The following is a 13,336-nucleotide window of genomic DNA, read 5'->3' as shown; positions in this document are numbered from 1 at the left end:
AAAAGAAACATATACACGTATAATGAAGAAAGTAGAATGGTAAAAATAAAAACAACAAACAATGATAGCAACACTTTCCAGTGAAGATGAGGCATTACCTCAATACCCCAGATCAAACTAATTGTGTAAGCGAAAAACCTGCTGGCCAGATGTTATTAGCAGGAAAATTCTTACACGGCCCCTCTGCCTTAGGCGACCAGAATGCTATCAAATAAAAAATAAAAAGAAAAACACAGAAACAGTACATCATTGTATCCATCACTTGCGAAGCATATTTGATGGTCAAATCAACAAGTTTCCGTAAAACATGCTCAATAGAACAGGATCTACGCAACCCACGTCTCATTATCATTATCACATCTGTCACGTCTAAGAAGTTGTATATGTGCTCGTGTTTTCGTCAGCTGATGATGTTCTAGTCTGTAGGTGAGGTCTGTCACACACACTGGCGCACACACTCGTGTCCAGTTGGCAGGCAGCATCGGACAACTCTTGTGACCACAAAACCACGATCCGTTCTGAACGGGCACGTGCACTCATAGGATGCATAGTGAGGCAGTGCTTCTGAACTTCTGGATGAAGTAGGTCCCGTCCGATGGTGCAGCCATGTTGGTAGTAGAGCCCTTACACCTTGAAAACGGCTCTCTCATCCTGGCACACAGCGGTGATGTCCAAAGCTCCCATCCAGTTTCCTCCTGGAGAGCAGTCGTCGTTAATGCATTCGTGGGTCCTGCTACCTTGGATGTAACGTGTAATTCACTCCAGCTGGTCTCTCCGTGTAGGCCACTTGTGGTATTGTTCATCCTCTAACAGTCACATTGAGATTTGCCCAGAAGTGTTCATCATAGGCACCGTCTGCAAGTCCAGAGTGGGATGGGTCGGCATCACTGATTGTGACTGCTCGGCGTTGATATCCAACTCCTCCCATGGATGCCATACGTTTCGCTTCAGTGACATTCATTGCTCTGGCCTCCAAGCGACCTAGTGTGGAGGAAGAGGGGAGTTTCGAACACACATAACACCCCTCCCGTCGTGGCTGGCACAGTTCCTTCTTTTGATGACCTCGATGTAGACCCAGTCTCCTGGATTGATGGGGTTGTCGACCTGTGAGGAGGAAAGATCAAGCGGCAGTAAATTTGTCTTTGACACAGTTTGAGCGTCCTGATCATATAATCTGCCAAGGACTGCTCTTCATCTGTTGTTTGCAACTCTCGTAGTCAATTGACGTGCCCATTTAACTGGCAAATAGGAGTGTTTGCGGGAAGAGTTTGAACACCTCCTAATGATCCATATTCAAGATGGCGGCGCGTGCACACGCAGCGGCCACTCTCTGTCCCGTCAGTACGGTGATTTGTTCGTCTAATGAGTGTTCGTCCGACAGTCTTGTGTGTTCGTCTCGTCCGTGCTACAAGTACAGCAGGCAGGTTCTGCTTGACATCGGCAGTAGTGGGTTTTGCGGCGTTCTGGACTTTGAAGCGTCGACATTAAAGGCGCTCGGACTGCTACGTCCTGAAACGTCGCCGACCTCACCCGCTATTCCTCCCCCGGTTGGGAGCCGTCGGAAACGGTGTGCGAGGAGGCAGAAGAGGGGCAAGCGCGGAGGCGTCCGGGCCAGGCTGGCGGCCAACCCAGCGCGACCGGCGGTGCCCTCCATTCTTCTGGCGAATGTTCAATCGCTGGACAACAAAATGGATTACGTTCGCCTGCTGAGGTCTACGAACCGGACGGGGCGGAACTGCTGTGTGCTCGTGTTCACCGAGACCTGGTTGAGTGACAATATTCCGGACTCTGCAGTGCATCTCGAGCGGCTAGCGTGCTATCGGGCGGACCGTGCCATTGTACGAGGGGGAAAGTCGCGAGGAGGTGGAATATGCGTCTACATCCGAGAAGAATGGTGCCGGGACTCTGTGGTGGTATGTAAGCGCTGCTCGCCGCTTGTGGAGTTTGTGATCATTAAGTGCCGTCCTTTTTATCTGCCGAGGGAATTTACCGCGATTCTGCTAGTCGCGGTATACATCCCGCCTTCCAACATCGAAGGAGACAGGATCGCGGCGCTTGGTGAACTGTACCAGGCTGTCAGTGAACAGCAAACAGCGCACCCTGACGGTTTCACCATCTTCGCTGGAGACTACAATCATGCCAACCTGAAGTCTGTTTTCCCGAGGCTTCACCAGCATGTTCCTTTTCCGACACGTGGAGACAGCTTCCTGGACCTAGTCTACTCAGCGCAAAAGGGAGCTTTCAAAGCCACCCCCCTCCCCCATCTGGGGCTTTCTGACCATCTCACCGTTTTGCTTCTGCCCGCATACAGACAATTGGTAAAGGCATCCAGGCCGGTTCGGAGGCAAGTTCGTGTGTGGCCTGAGGGTGCCTCCGATGCACTTCGTGACTGCTTCGACTCCACTGACTGGGACTTGTTTAAGCAGGCAGCCACCTACAACGATTGGACGGACATAGAGGAGTATACTGACACTGTTACCTCTTACATCACGAAGTGCATCGATGATATGACTTGCTCGAAATCCGTCGTCACTCGCGCGAACTGGAAGCCGTGGCTGACGGGGGCTGTCCTCGGACTGTTGAGGGCCAGGGACAAGGCTTTCAGAGCGGGGGATGAGGCTGGCTTGAGGACAGCGAGGGCCGACCTGTCCCGAGGCATCAAAGAAGCGAAGAAGGCGTTCTCGTGCAAGGTCTCCACCCACTTCAAGGACAGCAAGGACGCACGTAGCCTTTGGCGGGGCATTCAGACCATCACGGACTACAAGCCCGCGCCGAGGAGCTGTGAGGGCGACGTCCGTCTGCTGAACGATCTGAACCGCTTCTTTGCTCGCTTTGACGCCCAGAACAGCACTTGCCCGCTGAAGACCACTCCCCCCCCCACACGAGCAGCCCCTGCGCCTCTCTGCCGACGGTGTGAGGAGGGCGCTTGCCGCTATTGACACCCGTAAGGCGGCGGGCCCTGACAACATCCCGGGTCGAGCGCTGAAGGACTGCGCTGGGGAGCTGTCGGGTGTCTTCACGGACATCTTTAACGTTTCCCTGCAGCAGGCCATCGTCCCCTCGTGTTTCAAGGCTGCCACCATCGTTCCTGTGCCGAAGAAACCTGCACCATCCTGCTTCAATGACTACCGCCCCATGGCACTGACGCCCATCATCATGAAGTGCTTTGAGCGGCTTGTCATGGAGCACATCAAGTCCGTTCTCCCCCCCACCATTTACCCTTTCCAGTTTGCGTACCGTGCCAAGCGGTCCTCTGAGGATGCCATCTGCTCTGCCCTCCACTCGGCCCTCACCCACCTGGAGAGAAAGGACTCATATGTGAGGTTGCTGTTTGTGGACTTCAGCTCTGCCTTCAACACCATTGTGCCGCAGCGACTCATCTGCAAACTCGACGAGCTGGGCCTCAGTACCTCCCTCTGCAACTGGCTACTGGACTTCCTCTGTCAGAGGCCTCAGGTGGTGCGTGTTGGCGACAAAATCTCCGCCAGCATCACGCTGAGCACGGGGGCCCCCCAGGGCTGCGTGCTCAGTCCATTGCTCTTCACCCTGCTGACGCATGACTGCACTGCGACCTACAGCGACAACCGCATAGTGAAGTTTGCTGACGACACGACTCTGGTGGGTCTCATCACGAAGGGCGACGAGACTCGGTACAGGTCGGAAGTTGACCTTCTGACCACGTGGTGCAGGGACAACAACCTCCTGCTGAACGTCAATAAGACCAAGGAAATCATTGTTGACTTCCGGAAGGGTCACACAACACACCTGCCGCTGATCATCGACGGTGCTGTGGTGGAGAGGGTGAGCTGCACCAGGTTTCTGGGGGTGCACATCAGTGAGGACCTCTCCTGGTCCGCAAACACCTAGTCACTGGCAAAGAAAGCTCAGCGCCGCCTGTACTTCCTGCGGAAGCTCAGGCGTGCATGTGCTCCTCAGGCAGTCCTGTCTACATTCTACCGTGGCACCATTGAGAGCGTCCTCACCAGTTGCATCGCTGTCTGGGGTGGTAACTGCACTGAACAGAACTTGAAGGCCCTGCAGCGCATAGTGAATACGGCTGGTAAGATTATTGGTGCTTCGCTCCCCTCCCTGAAGGACATTTACACCTCCCATCTCGCCCGCAAGGCAACCTCGATTGCCAGAGATGTGAGTCACCCGGCTCACTCTTTGTTTGACCTTCTGCCCTCTGGGAAGAGGTACAGGAGCCTGGGCTCCCGCACCACCAGACTCGCCAACAGCTTCTTTCTCCAGGCTGTTAGGGCCCTGAACTCGCTACCCCCTTCTGCGTAGCGTGCGGCACTGTTGCGCTATTTTCGGGAATGTCTGCTGTACGCGCACTTGCTCCTTTTTTTTTTTTTTTTTTTTTTTTCCTGCTCCTCTTATTTATTTATTTATTTATTGTTGTGTTATTTATTCATTATTTATTCAGCACGCTTTTGTTATACTTGTTTACTTGTTTGTCTGTTGTGAGCCATGTCTTGTCACCGTGGGATAGGGGGGAACGAAATTTCGGTTTCTTTGCGTGTCTTTGGCATGTGGAGAAATTGACAATAAAGCAGACTTTGACTTTGACTTTGAAACACAATCTGTCATATACGTGCCGATTATGTTTTGCGAAAGGGGAGTAAAGGTAATGAGTACGCTAACTGGGGGACCAACTTATCGTACTCTGGCGCACCTGAAGACCAAAGTTGGTACTGCACCCCTGGTACCTCAGAGAGGCCGAATTTTCAGATTCTGTGGCCGAGCAGGGGAACCAGACGAGGCAAACACTTTTCCGAGCAAGAGCCGATGGCAATTTTCGCCTAAGTTGACAGGACTTCCAGAGCAAGAGGCCAAATATTCGTCATTTGTGGCCGACTGGGGAACCAGCTAAGGCGGATAGGCGGTCATCGAGGTCCCGCCGGCTGGTCCGCGGGCCAATTATGGTCCCGTAAGTTAGCGGTCGCGGCCCGGAATCCACGCTGGCCCGGAGCCACCGAGAGGCGGATAGGCAGTCACCGAGGACCCGCCGGCTGGTCCGCGGGCCAATTATGGTCCCGTAAGTTAGCGGTCGCGGCCCGGAATCCACGCTGGCCCGGAGCCACCGAGAGGCGGATAGGCAGTCACCGAGGACCCGCCGGCTGGTCCGCAGGCCAATTACGGTCCCGTAAGTTAGCGGTCGCGGCCCGGAATCCACGCCGGCCAGGAGCCACCGAGAGGCGGGTAGGCGGTCACCGAGGTCCCGCCGGCTGGTCCGCGGGTCAATTATGGTCCCGTGAGTTAGCGGTCGCGGCCCGGAATCCACGGCGGCCCGGGGCCTCCGAGAGGCGGGTAGGCGGTCACCGAGGTCCCGCCGGCTGGTCCGCGGGCCAATTATGGTCCCGTAAGTTAGCGGTCGCGGCCCAGAATCCACGCCGGCCCAGAGCCACCGAGAGGTGGATAGGCTTTCACGGAGGTGCCACCAGCTGGTCCGCGGGCCAATTATGGCCCGTAGGTTAGCGGTCGCGGCCCGGAATCCACGCTGGCCCGGAGCCACCGAGAGGCGGATAGGCAGTCACCGAGGACCCGCCGGCTGGTCCGCGGGCCAATTACGGTCCCGTAAGTTAGCGGTCGCGGCCCGGAATCCACGCCGGCCAGGAGCCACCGAGAGGCGGGTAGGCGGTCACCGAGGTCCCGCCGGCTGGTCCGCGGGCCAATTATGGTCCCGTGAGTTAGCGGTCGCGGCCCGGAATCCACGGCGGCCCGGGGCCTCCGAGAGGCGGGTAGGCGATCACCGAGGTCCCGCCGGCTGGTCCGCGGGCCAATTATGGTCCCGTAAGTTAGCTGTCGCGGCCCGGAATCCACGGCGGCCCGGGGCCTCCGAGAGGTGGATAGGCGGTCACCGAGGTCCCGCGGGCCTGTTTATAAGCACCGCGGAGGAGATCGCGGAGCCTCATTCGACTTCCAGCGGCCAGCGCACTCGCACACGCCGCCCGGCACCACCGGGAGGCCGTGCGCACGCACCAAGTGGCCGGAATAGCTCCCGCCGAGCGGATCGGCTCTTTATAAGCACCGCGGAGGAGATTGCGGAGCCTCATTCGACTTCCAGCAGCCGGCCAGCTCGCACACGACGCCCGGCACAGCCGGGAGGCCGGAAATAGCTCCAAGCCGTGCGGATCGGCACTTTATAAGCACCGCGGAGGAGATCGCGGAGCCTCATTCGACTTCCAGCGGCCAGCGCACTCGCGCACGCCGCCCGGCACCACCGGGAGGCCGGAAATAGCTCCAAGCCGAGCGGATCGGCACTTTATAAGCACCGCAGAGGAGATCGCGGAGCTTCATTCGATTTCCAGCAGCCAGCGCACTCGCGCACGCCGCCCAGCACAGCCGGGAGGCCGGAAATAGCTCCAAGCAGAGCGGATCGGCACTTTTTAAGCACCGCGGAGGAGATCGCGGAGCCTCATTCGACTTCCAGCCGCCAGCGCACTCGCGCATGCCGCCCGGCACCACCGGGAGTTCGTGCGCACGTGCCAAGTGGCCGGAAATAGCTCCCGCCGAGCGGATCGGCTCTTTATAAGCACCGCGGAGGAGAGCGTGGAGCCTCATTCGACTTCCAGTAGCCGGCGAGCTCGCGCACGCCGCCCGGCACAGCCGGGAGGCCGTGCGCACACACCGGGTGGCCGAAAATAGCTCCGGCCGAGCGGATCGGCACTTTATAAGCACCGCGGATGAAATCGCGGAGCCTCATTCGACTTCCAGCAGCCGGCGAGCTCGCACGCGCCGCCCGGCACATCCGGGAGGCCGTGCGCACGCGCCAATTGGCCGGAAATAGCTCCCGCCGAGCGGATCTGCTGTTTAAAAGCACCGCGGAGGAGATCGCGGAGCCTCATTCGACTTCCAGTTACAAGCAAGCTCGCGCACGCCGCCCGGCACCACCGGGAGACCGGAAATAGCTCCAAGCCGAGCAGATCGGCACTTTATAAGCACCGCGGAGGAGATCGCGGAGCCTCATTTGACTTCCAGCGGCCAGCGCACTCGTGCACGCCGCTCGGCACCACCGGGATTCGTGTGCACGCGCCAAGTGGCCGGAAATAGCTCCCGCCGAGCGGATCGACTCTTTATAAGCACCGCGGAGGAGAGCGCGGAGCCTCATTCGACTTCCAGCAGCCGGCGAGCTCGCGCACGCCGCCCGGCACATCTGGGAGGCCGAGCGCACGCGCCAAGTGGCCGAAAACAGCTCGCGCCGAGCGGATCGGCTGTTTATAAGCACCGCGGAGGAGATCGCGGAGCCTCATTTGACTTCCAGCAGGCCGCGCACTCGCGCACGGCGCCCGGCACCACCGGTAGTCCGTGCGAATGCGCAGTGGCCGGAAATAGCTCCAGCCGAGCGGATCGGCTTTTTATAAGCACCGCGGAGGAGATCGCGGAGCCTCATTCGACTTCCAGCGGCCGTGCACACGCGCCGGGTGGCCGAAAATAGCTCCGGCCGAGCGGATCGGCACTTTATGAGCACCGCGGATAAAATCACGGAGCCTCATTCGACTTCCAGCGGCCAGCGCACTCGCGCACGCCGCCCAGCACCACCGAGAGGCCGTGCGCACGCGCCAAGTGGCCGGAAATAGATCCCGCCGAGCGGATCGGCTTTTTATAAGCACCGAGGAGGAGATCGCGGAGCCTCATTCGACTTCCAGCGGCCGGCGAACTCGCGCACGCCGCCCGGCACCACCGGGAGGCCGGAAATACCTCCAAGCCGAACGGATTGGCACTTTATAAGCACCGCGGAGGAGATCGTGGAGCCTCATTCGACTTCCAGCGGCCAGCGCACTCGCGCACGCCGTCTGGCACCACCGGGAGGCCGTGCGCACGCGCCAAGTGGCCGGAAATAGATCCCGCCGAGCGGATCGGCTTTTTATAAGCACCGAGGAGGAGATCGCGGAGCCTCATTCGACTTCCAGCGGCCGGCGAACTCGCGCACGCCGCCCGGCACCACCGGGAGGCCGGAAATACCTCCAAGCCGAACGGATTGGCACTTTATAAGCACCGCGGAGGTGATCGCGGAGCCTCATTCGAATTCCAGTTACCGGCGAGCTAGGGCTTTCCGCCCGACACCACCGGGAGGCCGGAAATAGCTCCAAACCGAGCGGATCGGCACTTTATAAGCACCGCGGAGGAGATCGCAGAGCCTCATTCGACTTCCAGCGGCCAGTGCACTCGTGCACGCCGCCCGCACGCGCCAAGTGGCCGGAAATAGCTCCCGCCGAGCGAATCGGTTCTTTATAAGCACCGCGGAGGAGATCGCGGAGCCATATTCGACTTCCAGCAGCCGGCGCACTCGCTCAAGCCGCCCGGCACCATCGGGAGGCCTGAAATACCTCCAAGCCAAGCGGATCGGCACTTTATAAGCACCGCGGTGGAGATCGCGGAGCCTCATTTGACTTCCAGCGGCCGGCGTACTCGCGCACGCCGACCGGCACCACCGGGAGGCCGTGCGCACGCGCCGAGTGGCCGGAAATAGCTCCCGCCGAGCGGATCGGCTCTTTATAAGCACCGCGGACGAGATCGAGGAGCCTCATTCGACTTCCAGCAGCCGGCGAACTCGCGCACGCCGCCCGGCACAGCCGGGAGGCCGTGCGCACGCGCCGGGTGGCCGAAAATAGCTCCGGCCGATCGGATCGGCACTTTATAAGCACAGCGGATGAAATCGCGGAGCCTCATTCGACTTCCAGCAGCCGGCGAGCTCGCGCACGCCGCCCGGCACATCCGGGAGGCCGTGCGCACGCGCCAAGTGGCCGGAAATAGATCCTGCCGAGCGGATCGGCTGTTTATAAGCACCGCAGAGCCTCATTCGACTTCCAGCAGCCGGCGAGCTCGCGCACGCCGCCCGGAACAGCCGGGAGGCCGTGCGCACGCGACGGGTGGCCGAAAATAGCTCCGGCCGAGCGGATCGGCACTTTATAAGCACCGCGGATGAAATCGCGGACCCTCATTCGACTTGCAGCAGGCCGCGCACTCGCGCACGCCGCCCGGCACCACCGGGAGGCCGTGCGAATGCGCAGTGGCCGGAAATAGCTCCAGCCGATCGGATCGGCTGTTTATAAGCACCGCGGAGGAGATCGCGGAGCCTCATTCGACTTCCAGCGGCCGGCGAGCTCGCGCACGCCGCCCGGCACCACCGGGAGGCCGGAAATAGCTCCAAGCCGAGCGGATCGGCACTTTATAAGCACCGCGGAGGAGATCGCGGAGCCTCATTCGACTTCCAGCGGCCAGCGCACTCGCGCACGCAGCCCGGCACCACCGGGAGGCCGTGTGCACACGCCAAGTGGCCGGAAATAGCTCCCGCCAAGCGGATCGGCTCTTTATAAGGCAAAATTCAGAAAAGGTGCTCAGCTCGTCGAGAAAATGCGATTTAAGCAATAAAATTTCAAAAACTTATAAAACCTAAACCAAACGTTGCTGGTGGTCATTTCTTCATGTTCCGAGGTCAACTCGGCACTCTAAAGCTCCTTAGAGCACTTTTTACTATGCGCACCTAACCACAGTGACAGGAGGAGCACAACTCGGAAAACGTGCTCAGTTCGTTGAGAAAATGCGATTAAAGCAATAAAATTAAAAATGCACCTAAAACCTAAACCAAACGCTGCAGATGGTCATTTCTTCATGCGCAGTGGTCAACTCGGCACTTTAAAGCCCACAAGAGTAATTTTTACTATGCCAACCTAAACAGAGTTACAAGAGGAGCACAATTCAGAAAACGTGCTCAGCTCGTCGAGAAAATGTGATTTAAGCAATAAAATTAAAAATGCACCTAAAACCTAAACCAAACGCTGCAGATGGTCATTTCTTCATGCGTAGTGGTCAACTCGGCACTCTCTAGCCGCCAAGAGCACTTTTTACTATGCCAACTCAACCAGAGTGACGGGAGGAGCACAATTCAGAAAACGTGCTCAGCTCATCGAGAAAATGCGATTTAAGCAATAAAATTAAAAATGCACCTAAAACCTAAACCAAACGCTGCAGATGGTCATTTCTTCATGCGCAGTGGTCAACTCAGCACTCTCAAGCCGCCAAGAGCACATTTTACTATGCCAATCCAACCAGAGTGACGGAAGGAGCACAATTCAGAAAACGTGCTCAGCTCGTCGAGAAATTGCGATTCAAGCAATAAAATTAAAAATGCACGTAAAACCTTAACCCAGGGGTCACCAACACGTTGCCCGCGGGCACCAGGTCGCCCGTGAGGACCGTATGAGTCGCCCGCAGGACTGTTCTAAAATTAGCTCAAATAGTGGGACTTGTCAGTGAGCTGTATCTATTTATTTTACAGTCAAACCTCGGTTTTCGAACGTCCTGGTTCTCGAACAAATCGGAATTCTAACATAAAATTTGAGATTTTTTGTTTCGGTTGTCGAACAAAGTTCGGAGGTCGAACCTCGCAAGATGAGCCGGGAGGACCCGAGAAAACCCGACCGCGCGGCATGGATGCCGACTGACTCCGTTGTTATTGTATTTTTGTTACTTTGAGGACTGTATTAACCCCTAATCATTCCTCCAAAGAAAGCAAGTGGGAGCAGTAAAGCCATCCTAAAACACAAAGAGGGTCTTAAAGCAATGCGGCAGTGAGCGCCCGGCGCCCTGCGGTTGCGCGATTGGACTAAATTAAGCTCCCTGCGCACTGAGGTCCACTTAAATTTTGGAAAGTACATCAGGACTTTAAAAATATTTTCTAAATTTTAGCGACGGCTCTGTCACAATAATGCGACCAGCGCAGTGCAGTTGCGCGGTCGGCGACGCGCTACTGTTGCGCGTTCGGCGGTGCGCTGTAGTTGCGCGATCAGACAAAATTAAGCTCCCTGCGCACTGAGGTCGACTTAAATTTTGGAAAGTACATTAGGACTTTAAAAATATTTTCAAAATTTCTGCGACGGCTCTGTCACAATAATGCAACCAGTGCGGTGCAGTTGCGCGTTGTGCGACACGTTACTGTTGCGTTCGGCGGTGCACTGCAGTTGCGTGGTCGGACAAATATGCGCAAATGAAAAAAAAGGCAAATTGGCTATTTCAGAAGTCTGTGTCAAACTTTGCCTTAATCAGTACCCAGGAAGTAGCTCTCAATTTAAGAAAGGTTGGTGACCCCTGCCTTAACCAAACGTTGCAGGTGGTTATTTCTTCATGCGCAGTTGTCAACTCGGCACTCTCTAGTTGCCAAGAGCTATTTTTACTATGCCAACGCAACCAGAGTGACGGGAGGAGCACAATTCAGAAAACGTGCTCAGCTTGTCGAGAAAATGCGATGTAAGCAATACAATAAAAAATGCACCTAAAACCTAAACCAAACGTTGCAGGTGGTTATTTCTTCATGCGCAGTATTCAACTCGGCACTCTCTAGCCGCCAAGAGCTATTTTTACTATGCCAACCCAACCAGAGTGACGGGAGGAGCACAATTCAGAAAACATGCTCAGCTTGTCGAGAAAATGCGATTTAAGCAATAAAATAAAAAATGCACCTAAAACCCAAACCAAACGTTGCAGGTGGTTATTTCTTCATGCGCAGTGGTCAACTCTGCACTCTCTAAACGCCAAGAGGACTTTTTACTATGCCAACCTAACCAGAGTGACGGGAGGAGCACAATTCAGAAAACGTGCTCAGCTCGTTGAGAAAATGCGATTTAAGCAATAAAATAAAAAATGCACCTAAAACCTAAACCAAACGTTGCAAGTGGTTATTTCTTCATGCGCAGTGGTCAACTCGGCACTCTCTAGCCGCCAAGAGCACTTTTTACTATGCCAACCCAACCAGAGTTACGGGAGGGGCACAATTCAGAAAACGTGCTCAGCTCGTGGAGAAAATGCGATTTAAGCAATATATTTATAAATACTTATAAAACGCAAACCAAACGTTGCAGGTGGTTATTTCTTCATGCGCAGTGGTCAACTCGGCACTCTATAGCCGCCAAGAGCACTTTTTACTATGCCAACCTAACCAGAGTGACGGGAGGGGCACAATTCAGAAAACGTGCTCAGCTCGTCGAGAAAATGCGATTTAAGCAATAAAATTAAAAAGGCACCTAAAACCTAAACCAAACGCCGCAGATGGTCATTTCTTCATGCGCAGTGGTCAACTCGGCACTCTAAAGCCCCCAAGAGTACTTTTTACTATGCCAACCTAACCAGAGTGACGGGAGGAGCAGAATTCAGAAAACGTGCTCAGCTCGTCGAGAAAATGCGATTTAAGCAATAAAATTAAAAATGCACCTAAAACCTGAACCAAACGCTGCAGATGGTCATTTCTTCATGCGCAGTGGTCAACTCGGCACTCTAAAGCCCCCAAGAGTACTTTTTACTATGCCAACCTAACCAGAGTGACGGGAGGAGCAGAATTCAGAAAACGTGCTCAGCTCGTCGAGAAAATGCTATTTAAGCAATAAAATTAAAAATGCACCTAAAACCTAAACCAAATGCTGCAGATGGTTATTTCTTCATGCGCAGTGGTCAACTCGGCACTCTCTAGCCGACAAGAGCACTTTTTACTATGCCAACCCAACCAGAGTGACGGGAGGGGCACAATTCAGAAAATGCAATCAAAACATAAAAAATAGAGAAAACATCAAATAAAGCAATTAACACTTTAAAGCACCATTTCCAAGTCCACTGTCTGCTGTATGTACACTTGCTCCATTTTTACGCCTCTTATATTTATTATTATTATTTATTATTATTTGTTTGTTTATTATTTATTCAACATTTATTTATTCATTGTTTGTGCTGTCTTGTTTTTTTTTTGTGTTGCGTGTATGCATATGTGTACTATCTCACCGAGAGATAGTGGAAACGTAATTTCAATATCTTTGTGTGTCTCGGTATATGACAAAACATCGACAATAAAGCAGATTTTGACTTTGATTAAACAACCAAATAAACAAAACAAAAAAATACATCTGAAAAAAATTATATTTTCAGACGAAACTGGATGAGGGCGCTCTAAATTTCACCGTTGGCCGTGACTCATCAACTGGGTGGGCTTAAGAAAAATGGCACCAAAAAGAAGGTCACAAACATCAAGTTGTAAAATATGCAGCTGAAAACAGTAATCGAGCAGCAGAAGGAAAGTTTGGAGAACCGTGATGTAGCAAGGGATTACTATTTCAAGTGACGTCAGTGGCACGGCTGTTGTTTACATAAAGGACAAACGTACCCACGTAAGGACTACCGGCATCATTAGTGGTGATCATTTCTAAGTGACACGGAGGACAAAGAGTTTGAAGGAATTAAGGATTTGGAGTGACATAGAAGGTTTGAAAAAGTATTATGGCTTTTACGCACGCCCAGTCCTACTCTACTGAGTCGGGGGCCGGCGCTCGGCCGAGTGGCTGTCCGC

At 54.7% G+C, this 13,336-nt stretch overlaps 1 long non-coding RNA gene across 1 annotated transcript in view; it reads right to left on the bottom strand.

Annotated features, from left to right (window-relative positions):
- Window positions 1-332: 332 nt before the first annotated feature.
- Window positions 333-13,336, bottom strand: part of LOC148390082 (uncharacterized) — a 22,540-nt gene continuing 9,536 nt past the window's right edge. Inside the window, exon 3 of the long non-coding RNA XR_015861835.1 lies at window positions 333-1,104. This is a non-coding gene — a long non-coding RNA (uncharacterized LOC148390082). The remainder of the gene's footprint in view (window positions 1,105-13,336) is intronic.

This window comes from Syngnathus floridae, chromosome 12, assembly GCF_059516105.1.
Source record: "Syngnathus floridae isolate MCC-2025c chromosome 12, RoL_Sflo_1.0, whole genome shotgun sequence".
In the NCBI taxonomy this organism is placed as follows: Eukaryota; Metazoa; Chordata; class Actinopteri; order Syngnathiformes; family Syngnathidae; genus Syngnathus; species Syngnathus floridae.
This window is presented reverse-complemented; position numbering and strand designations above follow the sequence as displayed.